This window comes from Orbicella franksi, chromosome 10, assembly GCF_964199315.1.
Source record: "Orbicella franksi chromosome 10, jaOrbFran1.1, whole genome shotgun sequence".
NCBI lineage: Eukaryota > Metazoa > Cnidaria > Anthozoa > Scleractinia > Merulinidae > Orbicella > Orbicella franksi.
In genome coordinates this window covers 24,079,979-24,089,969 of record NC_138154.1, presented here as the reverse complement: position 1 = coordinate 24,089,969, position 9,991 = coordinate 24,079,979, and the positions used below count along the sequence as shown (strand labels likewise).

Below are 9,991 nucleotides of genomic sequence, written 5' to 3'. Positions count from 1 at the left end.
GACTTTTCCTTAACCATACCAATTGAGATTCGGTAGTCACGAACGACCTAGACCACTAAGGAAGTATTTATGTTAACTATAATTTCCAGAAGGGAATTCTAGAATCGGACATTTTGATTGGTCAAAAAGTTCGGCTTATATAAACAATAGCCTCTATTTGGCGCGAAAATATGCTCGGATATGTCTCCGCTGACAAATAGTTTTCGCAACACGCAGGATTTCACTCTCCACTTTTTAATTTTCCGATCATTAATATTTATCTGTACATTTGGCTGGGTAGACGCGGTTCGCGGGAAAAAATATAGACAAATGTATGGGAAATTAAAAATTAATTGAACGCCGTCTAGCCCAGGTACGTCCTTCAAATCTGGTGAATACAATCTCCTACCTAGTTTGGTTCAGTTTCTATTCATAAGTTGCGCAATATTAAAAAATGTTATTGCCATCCGATTCCCATACAAACACTGTCGATTTCTGACCGCTTTGCCTACCCGCAAGATGGCGTCAAAAACCGTGATTAGGCCTATTGTATCTGCACGTGGTTCCTTCATGTGGTTGTTTAAGCCCGTTATTTTGAAATTCTTGATATTCGAATTCTCCGCTGAAAATTATACCAAATTCGCCTAGGTAAATGTTGACCAAAGTACACTTTGCCTTCGGGGAATAATTATAATTGCTAAATGCATATGTACGCTGAATAATTTTTTTAATAATAAGATAAAGAAATCTCTTGTGAGATATCATTTGCTGATTTATGGGCCGTAAATGATCACGCATTGGACATTTTAAAATATTACTCTTCTCTGAGTGGTCTGCTGTACCTTGTTATTTAATCTCGCTGAAATTCGAAACCGCCAAAACACAAAGACCACAATGAACTCTTTTGATTCACATTTGTTTTTGCGGGTTGGGGAATGAACACAATTAACGTTGAGCGAGAGTTCAAATTTGTATTCAGTGGTATCCAAAGACAACAAACCAGTGCAAAGGAGCTATTCCTTCAATATATTCTGCGCCGGCGCAAAATGAGAGGTCGACAGCGACCAACGCTAGTTACATTACAAGTTAGTTACGTTACAAGTTCCTGTCACTTCACAATTCCTACCTGCACTAGAAATGTGTCATGCGACTTGAAAGTGTTCTTATTCTCCCGAGCTTGGTCGGACGGATTATACTTTGCGTTTCAAGGGCGCTGTCAACCTCTTCTTCATAGTCAATGTCACTGTCACTGTCACTCACACTCAAGCTGTCTGCTTGTTCGTTGTCAGGAGACTCTGGTGGTAAACTGGCATCCTCATTTGAATTAGGCGGCTCATTACTTTCGCTTGGAATTCTTTCTACGCCTGGTTTCCAGACCATTTCAGTTTCATATAAGTTCTGCCCTGTCCATTGTATTATCTTGTCTTACATTTCGTTACCTGACATTTCGTTACCTTAACATGTATCAGCCCACGTCCTCACTTCAGCTTTCTCTTTTCTGTTCAACTCCCGTGAGGTTGACTTTGGAATTTTGATGCGAGGTGAAACCGCATGTGATGTTTGTAAGATGAATTCGGATGTTTGTAGTACGTTGCTGCCCACTTAGAGATCATTTTCACCGATTCAGTAGTATACATGACCCCACAAGCTTTGTAGCTTTAATTCTTATCGTGTTAAATTAAAGGTTTTATGTTGTGTTGTGTTCTGTTGTGTTGTGTTCTGTTGTGTTGTGTTGTGTTGTGTTGTGTTGTGTTCTGTTGTGTTCTGTTGTGTTCTGTTCTGTTCTGTTCTGTTCTGTTCTGTTCTGTTATGTTCCTTTCCGTTCCGTTCCGTTCCGTTCCGTTCTGTTCTGTTCTGCTCTGTCATGTTCTGTTCTGCTCTGTTTTGTTCTGTTCTGTTCTGTTCTGTTCTGTTCCGTTCCGTTCCGTTCCGTTCCGTTCCTTTGCGTTCCGTTCCGTTCTGTTCTGTTCTGCTCTGTCATGTTCTGTTCTGTTCTGTTCTGTTCTGTTCTGTCCTGTTCTGTTCTGTTCTGCTCAGTTCTGTTATGTTATGTTACGTTACGTTACGTTACGTTACGTTAGGTTATGTTATCCTATGTTTTTCTTCAACTGATGTGCCAAACATCATAATTCGTACAATGTAAATGTGTCCCTCTTAAAATGTGTTGCAGTATGCTTACTGTAAATGTGAAGAGGCAAGATAGAGTTCCCCCATGTTTAAACTCATCTTGTAACCGGGAAATAGTGACAAGTCCTGCACATGCTGCATCTGGATAGAAATGCTCAAACTTGACACGAACAAGTTGCTTGAACAACTTTCTGACATTTTTCGACCCCAGGAAATAAGTGATGTTTTAAATGCTCATATGAAGTCAAATATTTATCACATTCCCATTTTGGACATTTTTTCCATCCCCAGTGACCAAATCACAAATCCCATTTTCCCAGGACAAAAACAGGCCAATCCGAGTTACCATTTTTGAGATCCATGCTTATTTATTAAATTGCGTAACTACCCAAGAACTGCTTGCATATTCATACATCACGCTTTGATGCATAAAATAGAACGTTTTCACAGTGGTCATGTTAGTGTACCCATACAATAATTAAAAATGTTTCCACGAAAAAAGAACTCGGGAACACCAACATGACCGCCGTGACGTTATGTCATATGAATTGATTTTATTGCAGTGCCAAAGAACTGTTTGAAGCCTTTTCTGTTGACTCCAGTGGATTAAATCTGGATAAATTTGAAAAAGTCTGTCCAGCGATAGTACAGCAAATTGAAAGTAAGCTTGTTTGGATGAAAGCGAAGACACGAAAGAAGATGCAAAGCAGAGCAAAACTCGAGGTACCACAATCAGTAATAAGTAGTTTGCATACAATGAATCGTTGACGTACTTTGACTTCAACGTGTAAAAACATAGATAGACTAACTTCGAGTGCGTTCCTTTGGGATCAACTAGATTGGGATCAGTGATCCAATATCACTCGGATCGTGCCTCTTCAAAGGAACCGATGAATCTACTCTGCTCACGGATTCGTCTGCACCCTTAATGAACCATGATACGAGTGATCTTGGATCATTGATCCTGACTCGGATAATCCCCAAAGGAACGCAGATGACTCGGAAACTCCCTCAATTACTGAGGGCAACTCGCTAAGAATTTGCAGAATATACAGGAGGGAGAACTTGATGGGCCAGAAACTGGGATAAGCCCTAATGGTTAGGACCCACATGCCCCGATGTGGATTGTTTTATCCTCTACCGTAGGGTTCAGAATGTTTATTATACAATTCTTTTCAGCAAAGGGATTTGGGTTCTTGTCAGTAACTATCATCAGCTGTGCATCTCTACTTGGAGCCTTTGTTGTCCCATTCATGAACCAATCACTTTACAAGATTCTTCTGTTGTTTATGCTGTCGCTTGCTGTTGGTGTACTGAGTGGTAAAAACTTCCACACGTAAGTGTTTTCTGGACATCTCGTGAATGGTCTTTCTACAGGTTAAAAGGACCCTAGTCAGCCTTCGCCATTTTCGATGCCATCGACACTATTGATATTGGAACGTGAAGGGAAATCTTATTGCCTTAATGTAAGTTGTGTTCCTGAAGGTATGTTTAATTATCCTTAGTAGTTTCACAGTGATTTCCTTCGTTCCAACACCCGCCCAATAAGATATAATAGCCAAAGTCTCCATGTAAACATAAGCAAGAGTGTGACTGACTAGGGCCGGACGGTGCCTACTTTTATTGGTGCGCACACTTTCTGCTGCATCACGCAAGGCATGGTTTAAGTGTCACGCGCGCGCTGGGTTGACATTGGCGCAATCAACTACGCTACCAAGTACACGACTGAAATGAAAGAAACATTTTCCTACTGTGACCAAATCAAGTTTAATGAACCTGTACTTAAACCAGGAACACCAGAATAGAAACATATCGCTAACCACTAACTTTTATCGTCTTCCAGCTGGAAAACTAGGTCGAAAATTATACTGAAATCTAAATGTAAACATGTACCTGCAGATGGCGTAGTGCGCACGCAAAACAAGTGCGAGATACGCAAATGTTTTACTTACTGGATAGGAAAAAAAATGTAACGGGCACCGTAAAAGTTTTCAGAAAAGATCAATAACTTTAAAAAAACGCGTGGTTACCACTACATTTTATGTTATGAAATGGAAGTGGCAAGCCTATTCAACTCGTGATTAGTTTGTGGTTGTAAGCAAAAGGATTTAGACTGTATTAGCTGAACCAGAGGAAGGCTGTCAGAGACACTAAAAGCGCTGTTGCCACGATTTAAAAACATACCAAAAATGGTTTTTATGTTTACCATGTAGTTTTCAGATCTTTATAAATGTGTTTGTTTTTCTGTATGTAAAGGCGAATTCTAAGGAAAGCTGTGAAGAAATATCCTTTCCTTTTTTTTCAGACAAATGCTTTTGTCAGCATTTTTGTTGAGATTCAAGGCTAATTATCTCGAAAAAATGTGTGGCTACCCAATTTTTCTTTGTGGATTCTAATAGCCCTTGCAAAGATCTACTTTTTCCGCGTGGTCCTAACCTGCTACAAAAACCTTTGTATTTAGTAGGCACCGTCCTTAAGATATATCTTATTACCGTGTTCAGATCCGCGATTAGCTAGTTAAATAAAGGCAGTGTGTTCTACGATATCAACGGTGTCGCACGCGTTCTAATCAAAGGCCTAGTATGGCCGGATTTATGGCCAAATTCAGATAGGCAAATACGTAATCATACCTTTTTAGTACGTTTCGGCGTCATACCAGCCTTCTTTGGCCGCGTCGCGGCTACTTTAACTCAACTACGTCTCACAACAATGAAAATATAAACCATGGCAGACGTGGCTCGACCAAATCTGGCTGATCTGTCACCGAGGCATGCTTCGGACGCATATCAGGCGAGTTTGGTCGAGACATGGTGCGTGTTTTGGCGAGACGTAGTCGAGTCAAAATACCCATGGTGAGATCAAATGAGCCTGACATGCTACCGAAGCGTACCAAAAAAGGTACGATTAGGTATTTATCGTACTCAGATTTGGCCAAGTGACCATGATATCGAAGCCATATCGGTCAGTGACTTGACTGTCGCAGAATATCAGAAATTTAGACAAGGCTTCTGATTGGCTAATTGCGAATTTGGGTACAGTAATTGGTATAAATAGTGTTGCATTCGCATATTTTCACTCACGCAATCTGTACAGGATGAAAAAAAAAATGAACTTATCATTTCCAAAATGCAAAATAAGCACAAACCTATTTTTTTTTTCAATACCGCTTATTGTGTAAATCATACACATAAGCATGCAACGTAACAGTGTTGTACAGTGTCTGTGTTACGTTGCAAATAAAAATTAAATTCTAGTGGGTCTGCTTTGGAAAAGACTATCCAGATTTCATTTTGTAGCAGGAGGTTGCAAAAGTTAACCTAGATAATGCTCCCTTGTTTGGCAGGCATATCAGATACGTGGTCTTGCTAATTTGTGGAAAAGTTTGGTCATTGTCGGTGGAATCTATTTGTTCTTTCTCTTGGAATATGTCATGAAAATGATCGTCAGGTTGAAAGAGAAGTCTGCATCGGAAAACAAAGAGACGGAGGTAAGTCGACAAATTCGCTCCTCGTTGACTGTAAGAAGATTTCCAAAGTATTTCGGTGACAGACTTATTTTTCAGTCGCAGCCTGCCAAATAAGCAGCTGAACGCTCTATCTAGCTAGCTGATCATTTGATTTGTCTCATATCGAAAATTCCCACATCGGACTAAAACGAAACGATGTTTGTTTATGCAAAATTATTTCCTCTGTGGAATTGGTATAATTGTTAAAAAAAAGAATACAACAATTGTTAAACCAATTCCATGCACCGCGAACGAAGCATGTGGGTTTCACGGGAACTGTTTTGGACATTCGGAGATATTTCCATGGTATATAAAGAGGGGGGGCAAGGGGGGGTCTTGTCACGAAGTCACGATAGTAAATTTTCGATTTCACGAATCACGAAACAAAAAATTCACTTTTCACGATTCTCGAACATGTGCACGAAACTGTAATCAAAATTTGTACAAAAAAGTACATTCTTTAACTTTACCAATAATTTACAGCTGTTGGAAAGGTGACATTTGAAATCTTAATTTGTTGGTTTTACTTTAAGAGACCTCTTAAGAGAAATATCGGACTCGGACAGCTCTTCCACTGCGAGTTGTTACGGCTCTTAAGAAGGTCAGAGTATTATCGTCGTTGTCACTTTCCACGGCATCGTCATGCCCACTGTCTGTGTCATACTGCACATCATCTTCTGGGACTTTGGGGGCTTCAGACACTTGAGGATGAGCGAAGGTGACTTCTTGCTCTTGCTCTTCTTGTTCGTCGACGATTGGTGGAACAGCTGGCTGATACTTTGCAGGAGGTTCAAGGTGGATCTTGTCCTTTGGGTAACATCTGCTGGACGATACATATTCAAAGGCGAAGTGCCAGCCTTGAACTTCCTTGTTTCTTTCCTCAAAGTTCTCTGTCGAACGCACTTGCCATGCTGAACTGCCCATTCTATTATGATCTGCTCTTGGGTAGAATTTAAGTTCCTTGTTTTGCCAAGATGCGAAAGTTTGGAAATGTCTGTCAGTGGAATTAAACTGTCTGGAATTGGAATTGTTGGGTGAGTGAAATAATAGGCTGTCCAGCTTGTTATCCTTTTGATGCTTTCGTAAACAGTGTTTCCCAGATTACAGGAGTAGTTAAGAGATGTGGGGCATTGATCCTGGAAATGACCAACAGCGTGCAGATTTTCCACTTGGGTTGTCAGACAAACATGAAGATCAACGTGGATGCCTTTGTTGATAGACTTCAATTTATCATCCAGCCGATTAAGTTGATTGTAGATCATTTGTACGGACTTAGGGGTTAAGGTTAGGATTGGATGTTCGAGGTCCCATTGATCTTGCGTGTTGATGGAGAACGCTTTTGGTTGATTTATGCCATCCTTCACCAATCTGCAGATCGTGACATCCAAGCTTTTACCGAGGCCACGTTTTATGCACTCCTCTTTGATTCCGCAAAAACTAGTCATTAATCTTAAGAGGGCACTTAAAATTTTGTGCGAATCTCTTATGCCAATTCTGACACGCTCCTTGAATCCAGCAAATTTGGAAGTGCCTGATTCTGGCTCAGCATGGTAAAATATAACTGATTCAACAACCGCGAGGACTTTGTCGGATTCAGCAGCCATGATCTTTACCAGTCTGAGTTACACCGAGTCCGCACATGTCGTTCATCAATGCTTAATCAGTCAAAAATCCTATTGAGACGGGTTCATTGGTTAATACGGTGATCAGGAAATCAACGGGTTTATTTAAACCTGTCAACATGTTTCTTTTGTCGCTACTCTCAGTCGGCTTGACTCAAGCGTTAATTTCACTAAAGTCACGGAAAAAATGTGATCACAATGCTGTGAAATTCAGCTACGAACTCAACTTTAGACATTCACGATTTATTTCTTATCTATTTACAATTCACGGCCAAGGAGTTTTGCATTTCACGCCTCACGGAATACATTTCAATCACGATTCACGGAACAGTTTTTTTTTTTTATCAAATCACGATTCACAGAGCACAAAAAAACCGGATCACGGTATCACGAAAATACCCTTGCCCCACCCCCCCCCCCCCTCTATAAAATCAAGTCTTGTCCATTGAAGGTTTTTTTTAACCAAAATCAGAATTATAACGACAAATTGGGGAGAAAGTCAAACTGAACACAAAATCCAGCACACACCTGACTAACCCGAGCACCAGACGTTCCTTCTTTTGTGCTACCCCTCCCACCTTATCCTCGAAAAGCCTGATACTCAGGCTAACACGTGACACCGTAATGGATCATTCGGGAAACGAGGTCGCCGGGAATTTCGCCCCAAATTTTCCCACTTTTTTAATTTTACAATTCATTGGATGGAAATGTAGCGACAGCTCCTTAGGTTTACTGAAGGTTGCTGCTCGTTGCACTACACATTGGTTAAAACATAGTGCTTCTGATATAATGATATAGGTTATTACACATGTGCACTTATCTTCGGAAGTGTACCAGCTCTTCTAGGCATGTAATTCTTTTGTTTTTTAGCAGCTGTTATTGTTTTGAGGCTAGGGGCAATGTTTCTCTTGTTCCTCTTCCTCTCAGAGTATCAAGCCACTTGTGTGGGACCTTAGGAGAGCTTCGAAGAGCTGCTTCCCGACTCCTTTTCTTGGACTTTGGCCTTTTTTGTTAAACGGTGGCTGTGTAACCAATAAGATTACGAGCTTGCCAATAGTTTTCAATTAGATTATGCTAATGTTGATAGATTATAATCACCGAACTTTGCGCCTTGCCGTACTCATGTGGCATATGCTTAAGAAGTAATTGTTCTCTTTCTAAGGAGAAAACCGAGGGCAAGAGTGCATTACCTGGCTCAGGAATCGCTGAAGTGCAGCTCCAACTTCACAATGGGAAACACGATCAACATTTATCTCTTCATAGTATGAGCGACATTCCGAATGTCTTCAATGGGTCAGTGGAAAAAAGAAGTTCAAATGAATGCTATGAGGTGCTTACAGTGTAAAACAATTCTTGTGCAACGTAATAAACAGTTCATTCCTGTTTTGTAGAAAACCTTAATTTTTATAAGTGGTGCTGCAATATTGGTATCGTATAAACGCCCAACCATTGGTAATCTTTGTAGCATAATACAGTACCATGGCAACAATACAGGCTGTTAAGAATATCCTTAATTTTAGCTTTAAGTGCTTATAACTCAAAAATGAGCTGAGTGAACTCCATATGTTATTATCGAATTGTAATAAGCACGATGGGATGCAACGTTTTGCAAAGTTTAAATTAATTCTGTGGAGGGCGGTGCAGAGCCACCTTAAATTTGGGAATCACCGAGCTCATTTTTGAGTCATAAGCACTTAAAGCTAAAATTAAGGATGTTTTAAACAGGTTGTATTGTTACTATGGTACCCTGTTTAATAATTTTAATCAAATAATTTAATAATTTTCCATAGGTTTTTGATAGATTTTAAATTAATGTATATTTAAGAGGGCCACAAGTTTATTAGTTGTGTAACTATTAGGTGTTACCCTCGATGAATAAAGATTGATTGATTGATTGATTGATTGATTGATTGATTGATTGATTGAAAAAGGACGATCACTAGTTGTTTACCAATGACTGGGCAGTTCTGTGATACCATTATTGTAGGATCATGTGATAAATAGTAGTCAGTATTGATCCAGCAAAGTGTAAGTGATGGAAAGAGCTGGAAACTATTGTCAGCCACCTTAATTCAAATTTTTAAAACATACCCCAGGCCAAGAGATTAGGATAATCTCTTTCCCAGGCTGAGAGTCACTACAAGACGTGTCTGCATAAGAAAGCAAACAAGATCGAATCTTTACCGGCTCCTTGTATCGTATGCACAGGTTATTGTGAACACTGGCAGAAAGAGAAAAGTGGCGCCTGTTGCTTGGATGATAATCATTGGTGACGGCCTTCATAACTTTATTGACGGCTTAGCCATTGGAGCGTCATATTCCAGTTCAACTTATGTTGGCATCAGTACCTCAATGGCGATATTCTGCGAAGAGTTACCACACGAACTTGGTAAGAATCATTACTTGATGCAGTTTTCTCACTGTTATTTACAAATCAACCTGTTGGTGGTTGTTTCGGTATAGGGGTTTCAATCATATCTTTCTTACCTTTCTCACGCTTTCTACGTGGATAAGTATATTTGTTGAATTTCAATTGTTTTCCAGGTGATTTTGCCATTCATCTCAATGCTGGCATGTCGTACAAAATGGCAATGGCATTCAACTTTCTCTCGGCATGTACTTGTTATCTGGGGCTGATCACTGGCTTGATACTTGGCGCCAAAACATCGGCAGTCAGGTGGATCTATCCACTCGCTGGAGGAATGTTTGTGAACATTTCATTAGTTGACATGGTGAGTGTATATTTCTTTAAGCATGG

General features: G+C 40.0%; 1 pseudogene; it reads left to right on the top strand.

Moving 5' to 3' along the window:
- Window positions 1-1,546: 1,546 nt before the first annotated feature.
- Window positions 1,547-9,991, top strand: part of LOC145500140 (metal cation symporter ZIP14-like) — a 10,833-nt pseudogene continuing 2,388 nt past the window's right edge.